The following is a 12,840-nucleotide window of genomic DNA, read 5'->3' as shown; positions in this document are numbered from 1 at the left end:
TCATAATATCTTTATTCTTCTGCCCACACCACTAAAAAATATTCCCTTATGTAAATAAAATCCTCTTAAAAAAGACTTTAAGCTTGTAATCCATATGATATCTTCTGTAATGTCTTTCAGCTGGATTGTTAACTCCATCACCCATGTTAGGGTAACATCACATCCTAATTCCAACAGTATGTTTGGTATCTTCAATTACCATCTGCCCCCATCAATAGCAAATATCTTCATAAAATAAAACAACAACAACAACAACCACCCGAGTGACTTTATATTTATATTCCATATAGTGTCTATAGAGGTGTCTTTTATCCAAATTATTAATTCCAACCACCGTAATAGGGTAACAGCCAGATCATCTGCGTGCCCCAATTCCATAGCTCTCTTGCCTTGTAGCTCAGCATAAACGTAGTATATTTATCAAAGAGTCCAAAAAAAAAAAAAAAAAAAAAGATAGTTCCAATCATTTCAGTTTAAGGCCCTTTTCACATCCCAAAACTACAGCACTGCAGAAGTCTGTCACTCTCCTCAGGATAATATAAACCAATACTTTGCCTCAACTATCTTTTCATGTGTTCAATCATCTCTTAAATAACTGGCATTACACTGTTGTTTGGTTTAAAAGTTTTTGTTTTTGTGTGACCTGCTTCTTCTTTTCTTGACTTTTGCACTTCTTGAGTGCAATCTGGCAGTGGTGAAATGTAAAATTTGTTACTACCGGTTCTGTGGGCGTGGCCAACTTTAAAAAAAAAACTTTTAAAACCATTTTTTCTACAACCTCTTTGGCCCAAGAGGTTGTAAAATAAAATTCTTTTAAAAGCCTCTGACGATCAGGCAACTCAGCTGGGATTGTCAGAGGCTTTTAAAAGCATTTTTTCTTCAACGATCCCAGCTGAGCCGCACAATCATCAGAGGCTTTTTTTTTTTACTTTTAAAAGCATTTTTTTGGCCGAAAAGGTTGTAGAAAAAATGCTTTTAAAAATTAAAAAAAAACTTCTGATGATCACGCGGCTCAGCTGGGCATGAGGGGGGCAGGGATTTTTGCTACCAGTTCTCTGAACCACCTGCCACCATCACTACCAGATCGGGCAATCCGGTCTGAACCGGGAGCATTTCATCCCTGCTTCTAGGTCTCTTGGTGGCTTTGAATAGCAGTGATCATGGTATCTTTATACTGTAATATTATTTAATGATTTCCTGTTTTTATGTGTAGTACAATGAGCTGCCAGAGTCACAAGAATTGAGCTGGGCACGTATCTACATTAGATAGATGATAGGTGGAGGGAGGGAGGGAGGGTGGGGGAGGGAGTGGGAGAGAGAGAGAGAGAGAAAGAGAACTTTGCCTAGAGCAGTGGTGTCAAACTCACGTCATAATGGCGGCGTCACGTAATGTATTGTGACTTTTTCCCCCTTTGCCGGGCATGGGCATGGCCAGCGCATAACACATCTAGCCCACAGGCCGTGAATTTGACAGCCCTGGCCTAGAGTGAGTGAGCCATTTTAGAGCAGGACTTGAAAATAGAAAATAGAAGGGACATAGAGTTATCTTTAACACAACCATAAAGATATAACCAGAGTTTATTATAATGTATAAAGCTCAGAAAAGGACAGGAGATAAATCAGGATTCCCATCATCATCTTCTACTACCACTACCAAATGCAAGAAACACGGTGTTTATTAGTAGATTTTTATATAGGAAGAACTATGAGCTCCATTCAGTTTTGCTGGTGAGAATAAATTCCCTGAGCTCAGAATTTTCCCTTTTGCACCAGGTTCACTTAGTTAATCTGAGCGCCAGTTCTGAAATTTACTCACTTGTGCAATTCTTTCACAACAAAATGCAATTGCTTTGCCCCATGCTTCTTTATTGATTTACTAATGTTCTCACTTAAGTAATAAATCACTGAACCCCATTTTTCTTTTGAAACTTTTCTCATTATACTCCTCAGTTGATAATGTAGGTTTTGTGTCCATGAAATTATGTGATTATCATCTTCTTGCCAATGGATAGAAACATTGTTCTTAATCTAACTGAACAGAAAGAAGATAAAGTCCAGATTGTTGTCCACAACCTACTCCAAGTTCAATCATCCTGTGCCAGTACAGTTAAAAAAAGGCTGGTCTGCATTGCAACATGATTTGCTTTTAAACCTTACTTGCAAGGGCTAAAATTACAGATGAACTGTACCAACTGAACTGCAATCCGGTAGCTAATACTGCCAAGGAGGAAAAACATTCAAACTGCATTCACACTTAGCACAGACGACTTGAGCACTGAAGTCCTGACATAACAAATAAATTAACTGAGAATCACTATCCAGTGACTATTCTGTTATAAAAGAAGAAACCAGACTACAAGAGGTTTCAATCACCAAATCCACCAGAAGCAATAAAGGCATCCCAGCCAAACGTCTCTCCTATGTTGCTCGTGTAGCACTAAAACCCAGAGACAGGAAGGAGAATCCAAAAGAGGCTGCAGTCACTGCCCTAGTCCCCCAGCCCAGCTAGAGCCAGAGCCAAAGCCCCAGTTTCTCAGTGCCAGCCCTTTGGAGAGCCACAGCAACAGCAGCAGCTCTGCAGACAGACTGGATGACAAGAAGAAGCGGGGGGTGGGGAGGACAAGAAGAAGCATAAGAAACAGATTTGCAAAACTAAGATTCAAAATGGGGCTAATATAATTAGTGGTTGAGTGGGGATGTTGGAATTCATTATTGGAATGTATTTCTATGCAACATTCAACTATGCAAGCGACATAGGAGAGAAGTTGCGCCCCTTTCTGGATCGGGAGTCCCTACGCACAGTCACTCAAGCACTCGTCACTTCCCGCCTGGACTACTGCAATGCTCTCTACATGGGGCTCCCCTTGGGGTGCACCCGAAGGCTGCAGTTAGTCCAGAATGCAGCCGCGCGGGGGATTATGGGAGCGACGGGGCGCTCACATATGACACCTCTCCTGCGCAAGCTGCATTGGCTTCCTGTGGTTTTCCGGGTGCGCTTCAAGGTGTTGGTGACCACCTTTAAAGTGCTCCATGGCTTAGGGCCGGGATATCTGCAAGACCGCCTTCTGCCGCCAATAGCCTCCCACCGACTGGTTCGCTCGCACAGAGAGGACCTCCTCAGGGTCCCGTTGGCCAAACAGTGCCAGCTGGAGACCCCCGGGGTAGAGCCTTCTCTGTGGCAGCACCTGCCCTCTGGAATGACCTACCCTCTGAGATACGCACAATATCAGACCTCCGGACTTTTCGTCGGGCCCTGAAAACACACTTATTCCATCTAGCCGGACTGGCTTGATCCCATCCTCTCAGTTTTAATTGAATTCGGTTTTAATTGGGTTGTTTTAAATTTTGGGCCAAAATTATTTAATTGTTTTTTAAACTGTTTTTAAATTTTATATGCTATGTTTTATCTCGGCTGTATACCGCCCTGAGTCCCGCAGGAGAAGGGCGGTATAAAAATAAAATTAAATAAATAAATAAATAAATAAATTTGGCTGGGATGCCTTTATTGCTTCTGGTGGATCTCCTGATTGAAACTTCTTGTGGCCTGGTTTCTGCATTAATTTCTATTTCTGTTCCATTTTGTTTCTTATGTTCATGTGACACTGAAGTAGAATTTTCCTCAGTTTGAAGCATTTGTGTTACTTCATGAAATTTTGAACACACTGAGATGTCATCAGTAATTATACTTCTACTGATGGGTACCTTGTTTGTGTCCCTTTTGAGATTCACTTTACCCCACAACAGTAGTGGGTTGCTCCCGGTTCGGTCCGATTCTTGCGAACTGATAGTAATGGCGGTGGGATGCAGAGATGTGTAAATTAACCTATGCGATAAACGAGAAAGAGAATTCAGAATTTTACATGGTGTGGGAAATGTGATATAAGTGGATGGAAAGTAAATGCAAAAAGTAAAAGAAGAGAGAGTGTAATATTAAATTAATCAAGTAATTTAAGAGACACCATGTATATAAACTTGTGTATATGTATATGAAAAAACTGCAGCTTAAATGAAAATTGTTGAATTGTATAACTATGTAACTTAATAAAAACCTTAAAAAAAAAAAAGTAATGGCGGTGGGAGCCTCCACCCCCACCCCACCCCGATGTCATCACTGACAATCTGCGCATGTGCCGAAGCTTCTTGCGAACTGGTAGTAAAGGTAAGTGGAACCCACCCCTGCCCCACAAGTATACCTTCCTTTGCACAAGCATCCCATTTTGTATGCTTTTCTTTTGGGGTGTGCGCATAGGCTTTGGTTCAAAATTTTTTTAGATGGCTTAAATTTGTTTTTTTTTCCATTCCACAGTTCATGTGGAGTTTTTCTCAGTGGATTTTCCTGGTAGTTGATTTTGGAGATAGTATGCAATCATATTGGCCTCCCCCCCCCCCCACCGCCATGTGGTTGGCATATCTGCATCAAACAACATAGTTCTTACACTCTCACAAAGTATGGTTCTTTCTTTCTACAAACCTGTTTTGTTCTGGGTTGAATGGTACAGGACTTTGAATTATTATGCCATGCTTTCTGAGAATTGCCTGTGTGTTGTCACCTTTATATTCAGTTTCGTTGTCTGTGTACAAGACACTTGGCATTTTGCCTAATTTGTGGCTTACTTTATCCGGTACCTCACTTTTGTTGTGTAAGAGATATTGTGTAATATACCTGGAATAATCATCTATAAAAGTGAGAAAATACTTCTTCTTTCCTGGAGTCAATGTTTTCATTGAACCACAAAGATCTGAATGAATTAAGTCCAGAGGTTTTTTAGCTCTGCTGTTACTCTGCTTTGGAAAGGCTTTTCTTATCACCTTTCCTTTTATATAGCCGGTGCATATCATTATTTGATCATATGGACTAATTTTTATTCCACTTGCAGTCATTCTCGGTTAATTTCTTTATTATATCAGGACTTAAAATGAAACGTGACATGATAAAATAAAATGTGACATGAAAATCTTCTATTTCTTCTCTTACACCTCTCAAGTGTTCAATCATTTCCAAGGTCTGATTATGTAATCCTGCATAGCCTGGCATTTCATCAGCTTGGTTTGGTATAGCTTTGCACTCAAATAGTTTATTGCTGAAATTAGCTCTTTTGTGCACTTTTTGTAATCCTTCCCACATTCCTTTAGCAGTTTCACATAAATGTATGATTTGATCATCTCCTATGCTAAGAGAAATTGTGCTCTGAGCTTTCTGAGCTTTCTCTATCCACTCATCTGAAGGATTTTGTTCTGGCCTAGCTTCATTTATACAGTTCCATGTAGCTTCTCTTGTTAGCAGCATCTTCATCTTGAATTTTCAGGATTGTTAGTTCTGGTTTGTCAGATTCACAAATAAAATCTTTATTGCCGCTGTGCTACTGGCCATTTTCTTCTGTTGCAGTCTTCTTTCTGTTGCTGTATCTTGCTTTTATTTGCTGTAGCTGGCTATGACCAGACTGTGGATGCTGCTGCATGCATGCTTTACTGTTTATGTGCTTTACTGCTTAACTTTAACAGGAAACAGGAAACTCTACTTAGAACAAAAGAACATAGAGTATATGCCATAGTTCCAAATTTGAAATACTGCCATCTACTGGTAGTATCTGTAAGAAGAAAAAATTTAATGTACACCTTTGTTTTTTAATAAAGCCTATTTACCTGCACTATCGTGTATATTAAGGTCTGAAGGGCCTGAAATAAAATCAGTATTGTTCTGTGTGCTGAAATTGTGACCTTTAAGTATGTCAAAATTGTGCTTTTCAACACTGGCAATTGCTTAGCTGGCAAGATGTTGTGGGTAAAGAGGAAGTATGTGCTTAAAATACATGTAAAAATAACCATATTGTAACATTGAGGTTAAAGGAATAGAAAACTGCCCCTGTTGTTATGACTAGTTGGCAGAATCCTGAAAGTCATATGCTTTCCAGTTTTAAGGCATATAATGAAATGTTGGACACTGGATCAGGGGCAATTGGCCTCATGCCATCCATTTTGACTGCTTGTCTGATTGACCTTCATTGTAATCTGATGTAATTGCCTTATAGCAAAGATTTTATGAGTGTTATGCTTCAAATCCTTATAAACCTCTGAATCAGGGCCAGGTTTCAAAACCCGTTTCTACTGGGTGCTTGCTAGCGCGCAACATATTCTGCGCACAAGGAGAACTTGTGTCTCAGAGGTTAATACAATTAATACATTCAGGCAACCCAAGTTCGAATCCAAGTAAGGGTATGGCTACCTGATGAGAGCTAAATAGCTTGAAATAGATCTATACTAGTCTCCCTTTATTTCTTTTATTTTTTAATAATTTTTTATTAGAGTATAAATATTAAAAAAAACATAACATAACATACACACAACAAACATTTATACAACATATAAACAAAAGAAATTATGTTTCCTTCTTAAGCATTGTTTCAAAGTTACATTCTGCTTGTTATATATTTCTTCACCTCTCCTTAGTGTAATAACATTTTCTATATCGGTAATATTTCCCCTCTAAGTTTTTGTTTGTTTCTAATTTTTAACCAATTATACCATTTATTCCATATTTTATAGTAATCTGATTCTTCTCTTTCTTGTATTTCTTTGTTAACCTATCCATTTCAGCGCATTCTAAAAAAATTTCTATTAAATCATTTCATTTGGCGTTTTTTCTTGCTTCCAATTTTTTGCGTATATTATTCTTGCAGCTGTTATTATGTGAATTGTGAGATATTTAATTTCTTTAGAGTATGATTTATTAAAGACTCCTAAGAGGTGTCCATAAGAGCACCAGCGTGCTTACCGTTCCTTTCCTAATGTTCCCTTTAATTGTACTCATTTTATGTATTCATTTCATGCTTATACTTATATATATTATATTATATATATATATATTATCTAATATGTACATAAATAAATAAATAAACAAATAAACAAACAAAGAAGCAAGCAAGCAGAAGCATCCGGGCAGGTGGGCAGAGCTCCCCGCCACCACCGCTATGCTCATGATCTGGTTTTCCCTCTGACATATCCAACAATGAATTTTGAATTCTAGAGCACTTTAGCTTCTTCTTCTTCTATTATTTTGTCTATTTTGTGCTCTGAACAGTTTTTGTTTGCAGGCAAATGATATTTCTAGTGATATTCCAATGTATTATTGTTGCTACTTTCTTATGCCGTTGTTTGTTGTCAATCTGTGAGAGCTTCTTGTAGCTCACAAGGTGATCCATTCTCTTCAGCTTCTTTTCAGAGGCGGCATTTGCTTTCTGTTACTGTCTTCTTAATTCTGGCTTTGTATGTTTTTTGTTCTTAAGATTTGGTTGTGCAGCCAGAATTTCCTGTCTCTTTCTACAACTTTCCAGCTTTTAGCCATTGCCAAGTCTTGTTGTTATTAGCCTGTATTTTGCTTTTCTTGTATTGGCCATGTAATACTTTGCCTTGCAATGTCTTTTTTCTATTCTTCATTTAATTTTTTTGTAGGCCAGTTTGGTCTTTCCTAGACTTACTTAGCCTTCCTGGTATACTAGCTTCAGTGCATCTTTTTCACTGTCCTTCAGGCATTCTTCCAATGCCCTTTTTTATTCTTCAACTATCTGGTATACTTGCAACATTCCACATTCACCCGTGCTTGGTAAGTAGAAGGGCATAAATCATTTTTTACTATTTTGTCCGGTCTCCCTATTCAGGGCTTTTCGTTCTGCTTGAGTGCAGTCCACTGCTGTAGCTGTGTATGGCCCAGCTCTGTATCTAATGACTGGAATTCCCCAGGTATTAATTGCCTTGGTAGTATTTCTTCTTCTGAGTTTGCACTTTAAAATCTTCACTCTCATGATGTACCGTATTTTCCGGCGTATAAGACGACTTTTTAACACATGAAAATCTTCTCAAAAGTCGGGGGTCGTCCTATACGCCGGGTGTCGTTCTCCTGTAACCAGGCAGACCAGCCCGAAAGGCTCTGACGAGCCTTAAATGGCTCTGGAGATCCCAGCTCTGACGATCCCAGCTCTGACGATCCCAGCTCTGACGATCCCAGCTGAGTTTCCCTTTTACATGGCTCTGACGATCCCAGCTCTGATGATCCCAGCTCTGACGATCCCAGCTGAGTTGCCTGCAACTCAGCTGGGATCGCCAGAGCCACGTAAAAGTTTTTTCCTTTTTACATGGCTCTGGCGATCCCAGCTCTGACGATCCCAGCTCTGACGATCCCAGCTCTGACGATCCCAGCTGAGTTTCCTTTTTACATGGCTCTGGCGATCCCAGCTCTGACGATCCCAGCTGAGTTGCCTGCAACTCACCTTGGATCGCCAGAGCCATGTAAAAGGAAAAAAGTTTTCCACCTCCAGCTTGCTTACCTTAGCTGCTAGTCGCAACGCTTGCCTTGCTTCGCTTGCCTGAATCCATTCCATCAGCAAGCAACTCCCTGCCTGCAATCAAGCAAGCAGGGAGTTGTGGACTTCAACTCCCAGAATTCCTCAGCCAGCAAAGCAAAGCTAGCTGAGGAATTCTGGGAGTTGAAGTCTACAAGTCTTAAAGTTGGAGACCCCTGTTCTATTGGGTAAGTTTTTTCCCCCTTTGGGAGCTTTAAAAAAATAGTCAATTGGGTTTTTTTTTTAATTGTTCTTTTTTAGACCTAGCCATTTAAAGTTTAGGAAGTTTTAAATTTAGCTTTCATATAAAAATAAAAATAAAATAAAATAAAATAATATTTGTGCAGCTTTCTGAGATTTAGTGTGTTTCTGTAGTGTTTCACTCTAACTAAACAAACACACAAAATCTCACAACGCTGTATGTGGAATTTTGTGTGTGTAAAGTGTGAAAGTTGGTTTTTTGGACTTTTTGTGGCTGTGTGAGGTTCCTGCTTGTTGCAGGGGCCATTTTGGGTCTAGCACAGCTGCTTTTACATTGTGGGTGAGCCAGTTGTGTTGTGTTGTGTGTGTGTAAAGTGTGAAAGTTTTTTGGGGGGGCTTTTTGTGGCTGTGTGAGGTTCCTGCTTGTTGCAGGGGCCATTTTGGGTCTAGCACAGCTGCTTTTACATTGTGGGTGAGCCAGTTGATGTTTTTTAATTTTTATTTGGTGTGCATTGGAAGAGGGGTAGTCTTATACGACGAGTATAGCCCAAACCCTATATTTTAACAGGAAAAGTTTGGGGTCGTCTTATACGTCCAGTCGTCTTATATGCCGGAAAATACGGTATTCAGTTCTAACATTCTTCTTGACTTCATTGTGCTTGATGTTTTTAGCTTGAAATATTCCCATGTATTTGTAGTGATCTTCATCCATGCTCTTCATGGTATTTCCAGTGGTGGGATTCTGCCGGTTCTAGGGGGTTCGGCCAAACCCTTTGTTAAATTGCTGGCTCGCCCCGCCCCTTGCCCCGCCCCTCCGCACTACTATTTATTGCCAATAAATGGGGCGAGCGAGCCAGCAATTTAACAAACGGTTCGGTGTTTTTTTGTAATTTATTGGCCCCGCAGCACACCGAACCGTTTGTTAAATTGCTGGCTCGCCTGCCCCTCGCCGCCTCCCACCCGCGCAGCGCCAGCCTACTGTAGCCAGGGGTGGGCAATTGTGGCTCTTTTACAACCTGTGGACTTCAACTTCCAGAATTCCTGAGACAGCTTGGCTGTCTCAGGAATTCTGGGAGTTGAAGGCCACAGGTTGCAAAAGAGCCACAATTGCCCACCCCTTCCCTAGCCTGAGTTCCGCTGCCTGGGATCCACGTGGGCTGCCACATGGTTCCCCACCGGCTCCAGACGCAAGAGAGCAGGAAGGAGAAAGCAGCTTCCACGCCTTCACTTACCCTCACTCTCTGCTCTGTTGGATCGCCGGTTGCCATTCACTTACCCCGCCCACTCCCAATCTATTGCTGTCTCTGGAGTCCCAGCTGATGGCTAGAGGAAAAAAAACTTCAAATTCTTGCCGCGGGGCTTCAAAGGACCGCCCTATAGCCAGTGGTGCAGCCGAACCATTTGGTAAATTGCTGGCTTGCCCCGCCCCTCCGCACCACTATTTATTGCCAATAAATAGTGGTGGGCGAGGGGCGGGCGAGCCAGCAATTTAACAAAGGGTTCAGTGTTTTTTTGTAATTTTATTGGCCCACGGAGCTTCAGCATAGGCTAATTAGCCCTTGCTTAGATCGGCTCCCGAGTCTCAGCTGATTTGTCTCAGCTGTTTTGCTCAGGGCTCTGCTGCTTGCTGGAGCAATTTTTTTTTCCCCTAGCTATCCTGAAAAACGAAACTGAAACTGCTTTGCTGTTGCTGCAAGGTTGGATAATTAGGCAGGCAGATTTCTTTTCTTTTTCCTCACCAAAAAAGGTAGGTGCAAACAATGGGAAATTTAGGGAAAAAGAGGAGAGTTCAAGATTTTAAAACACAAAAGAAAAAAAGCTCTATTTAACTAGGGAATTGTAATAATTGAGATACTATTAATTGTATATTTCTGAAATCAGAAATGGTTAAGTTGTGGTTTGGAGGAATATATGGGGGAAATTATTTGGTTTATTATTATTGGTAAATATAATTAATTGATTTGTAAGAAATTGGATTGCATGGAAATAATTGGAATATTCATGTTCGTATTGATTAATATACAAAAAAAGTAGTTATATAACTAATTGATTTATATTAAAATGTTGAATTTATATTAAACAACTGTAATATTACATAATTAACCAATGTGAGGATGGATATAAAAATAGATGACAATGGGAAGGGGTATAATATAGAATAGAAGGGAAAAATTGAATTTGATTAAGATTGGAGATGAGGATGAAGGGTAATATTGGTTTTTTACAAAAATAGATGAGGAATAAATATGGCAAAAAGGAAATATAGAAATTGTAAATTTAATTGAAATGACTAAACACTGTTTAAATTTGTGAACTGGCCAAATACTCTGTTCAAAGAAAATACATTGTTTGTATGTGTGTTTCTAATTATTGTTATTTATTCATATTTGTTCTCTTTTATTCTTTAAAGTTTAACAATTCATTCTTTATCTTAATATCTTTATATTTGTTTGGGGTTGGCTTTCTTCCCTTTCATCTTTTTTATTGTACAGCAATCTTTCTCCTCAAACCTACCACCTCTGTCTTTTCTTTCCTTCTTACTTTCTCTTCCCCCCCCTTCTTCTTCTCCCTACTTCCTCTTCCTTTCTCCTTCCCCTCCTCTCTTTCTCCCTCTCTTACCTTCACTCCTCCTCTAATTTCCCTTCCCTTCCTTCATCCCTCTCTATTGCTGTATCCTTTTATGCATATGGACTACTCAGAGGGCTGAAAAAGTTATTTCTGACTGGTCCTCGCACTTTTGACCAGTCCTCGAACTTACGACTGTCCTCACATTTTACGTTTTTGCCCTATCTTGTCACCATGGTGAAGAGAAGCAGTTGTGAAATGAGTGACATGGTTGTTAAGAATGCTACAATGGACATAAATGATAACCAGTCATAAGTGCGAAGACCGGTCAAAAGTGCGAGGACCTGTCAGAAATCACTTTTTTCAGCCCTCTGAGTAGTCCTTTTGTGCATATGGACTACTCAGAGGGCTGAAAAAGTTATTTTTGACTGGTCCTCGCACTTTTGACCAGTCCTCGAACTTACGACTGTCCTCACATTTTACGTTTTTGCCCTATCTTGTCACCATGGTGAAGAGAAACAGTTGTGAAATGAGTGACATGGTTGTTAAGAATGCTACAATGGGCATAAATGATGACCAGTCATAAGTGCGAAGACCGGTCAAAAGTGCGAGGACCTGTCAGAAATCACTTTTTTCAGCCCTCTGGGTAGTCCTTTTGTGCATATGGACTACTCAGAGGGCTGAAAAAGTTATTTTTGACTGGTCCTCGCACTTTTGACCAGTCCTCGAACTTACGACTGTCCTCACATTTTATGTTTTTGTCCTATCTTGTCACCATGGTGAAGAGAAGCAGTTGTGAAATGAGTGACATGGTTGTTAAGAAAGCTGCATGGGCATAAATGTGAGGATGGTCATAAGTGTGAGGACCGGTCAAAAGTGCGAGGCCCAGTCAGAAATGACTTTTTTTCAGCCCTCTGAGTAGTCCCTATGCACATAGCCACGCCCACCCGGTCACATGACCAGCTAGCCACGCCTACACAGTCACATGACCAGCTAGCCATGCCCACCCAGTCACATGACCAGCTAGCCATGCCCACCCAGTCACATGATTGCCAAGCCACACCCCCAACTAAGCCACGCCCACAGAACCTGTTGTTAAAAAAATTGAATCCCACCACTGGGTATTTCCATAGGGCATTTTGACTCCTTATTAGAGCTGTGGTGGCGCAGAGGTTAGAATGAAATAATTCAGGCTAATTCTGCCCACTGCCAGGAGTTTGATCTTCAAAGGCTCAAGGTTGACTCTGCCTTCCATCCTTCTGAGGTGGTAAAATGAGGATCCAGATTGTTGGGGGCAATATGCTGACTCTGTAAACCACTTAGAGAGAGGGCTGTAAAGCACTATGGAGTGGTATGGAAGTCTAAGTGCAATTGCTATTGCTATTATCTATTACTATGTGGTCCCACCAAGCAATTATTTGTTTGTTTATTTTAAAAACTCTCTTTCCTCAGCACCAGTGAATAGCCAGCATCTCCTATTGCATCTTAACCCAGCCACGCACAGCATCTGCTGACTGAGATAGCTTCCTTACTTTGCCTCCTATTACAACTGTTGGGGGTTCTACCTCTGTCCCCAATATTATTACTAGAGAACTTTCTGGCCTCGTGACTAAACAGCTGGGGAAAATGCAGTTGAATTACAGAGTGTGACTTCAGCCAAGAAAATATATCCTTGACATATTCTCAAATCATAGAACCTGGGAAATAAATAGCTCCTTTTCACTGACTCTCAGATGGA

The sequence above is a fragment of the Pantherophis guttatus genome, chromosome 2, assembly GCF_059756535.1.
Source record: "Pantherophis guttatus breed Tessera chromosome 2, ASM5975653v1, whole genome shotgun sequence".
In the NCBI taxonomy this organism is placed as follows: Eukaryota; Metazoa; Chordata; class Lepidosauria; order Squamata; family Colubridae; genus Pantherophis; species Pantherophis guttatus.
This window is presented reverse-complemented; position numbering follows the sequence as displayed.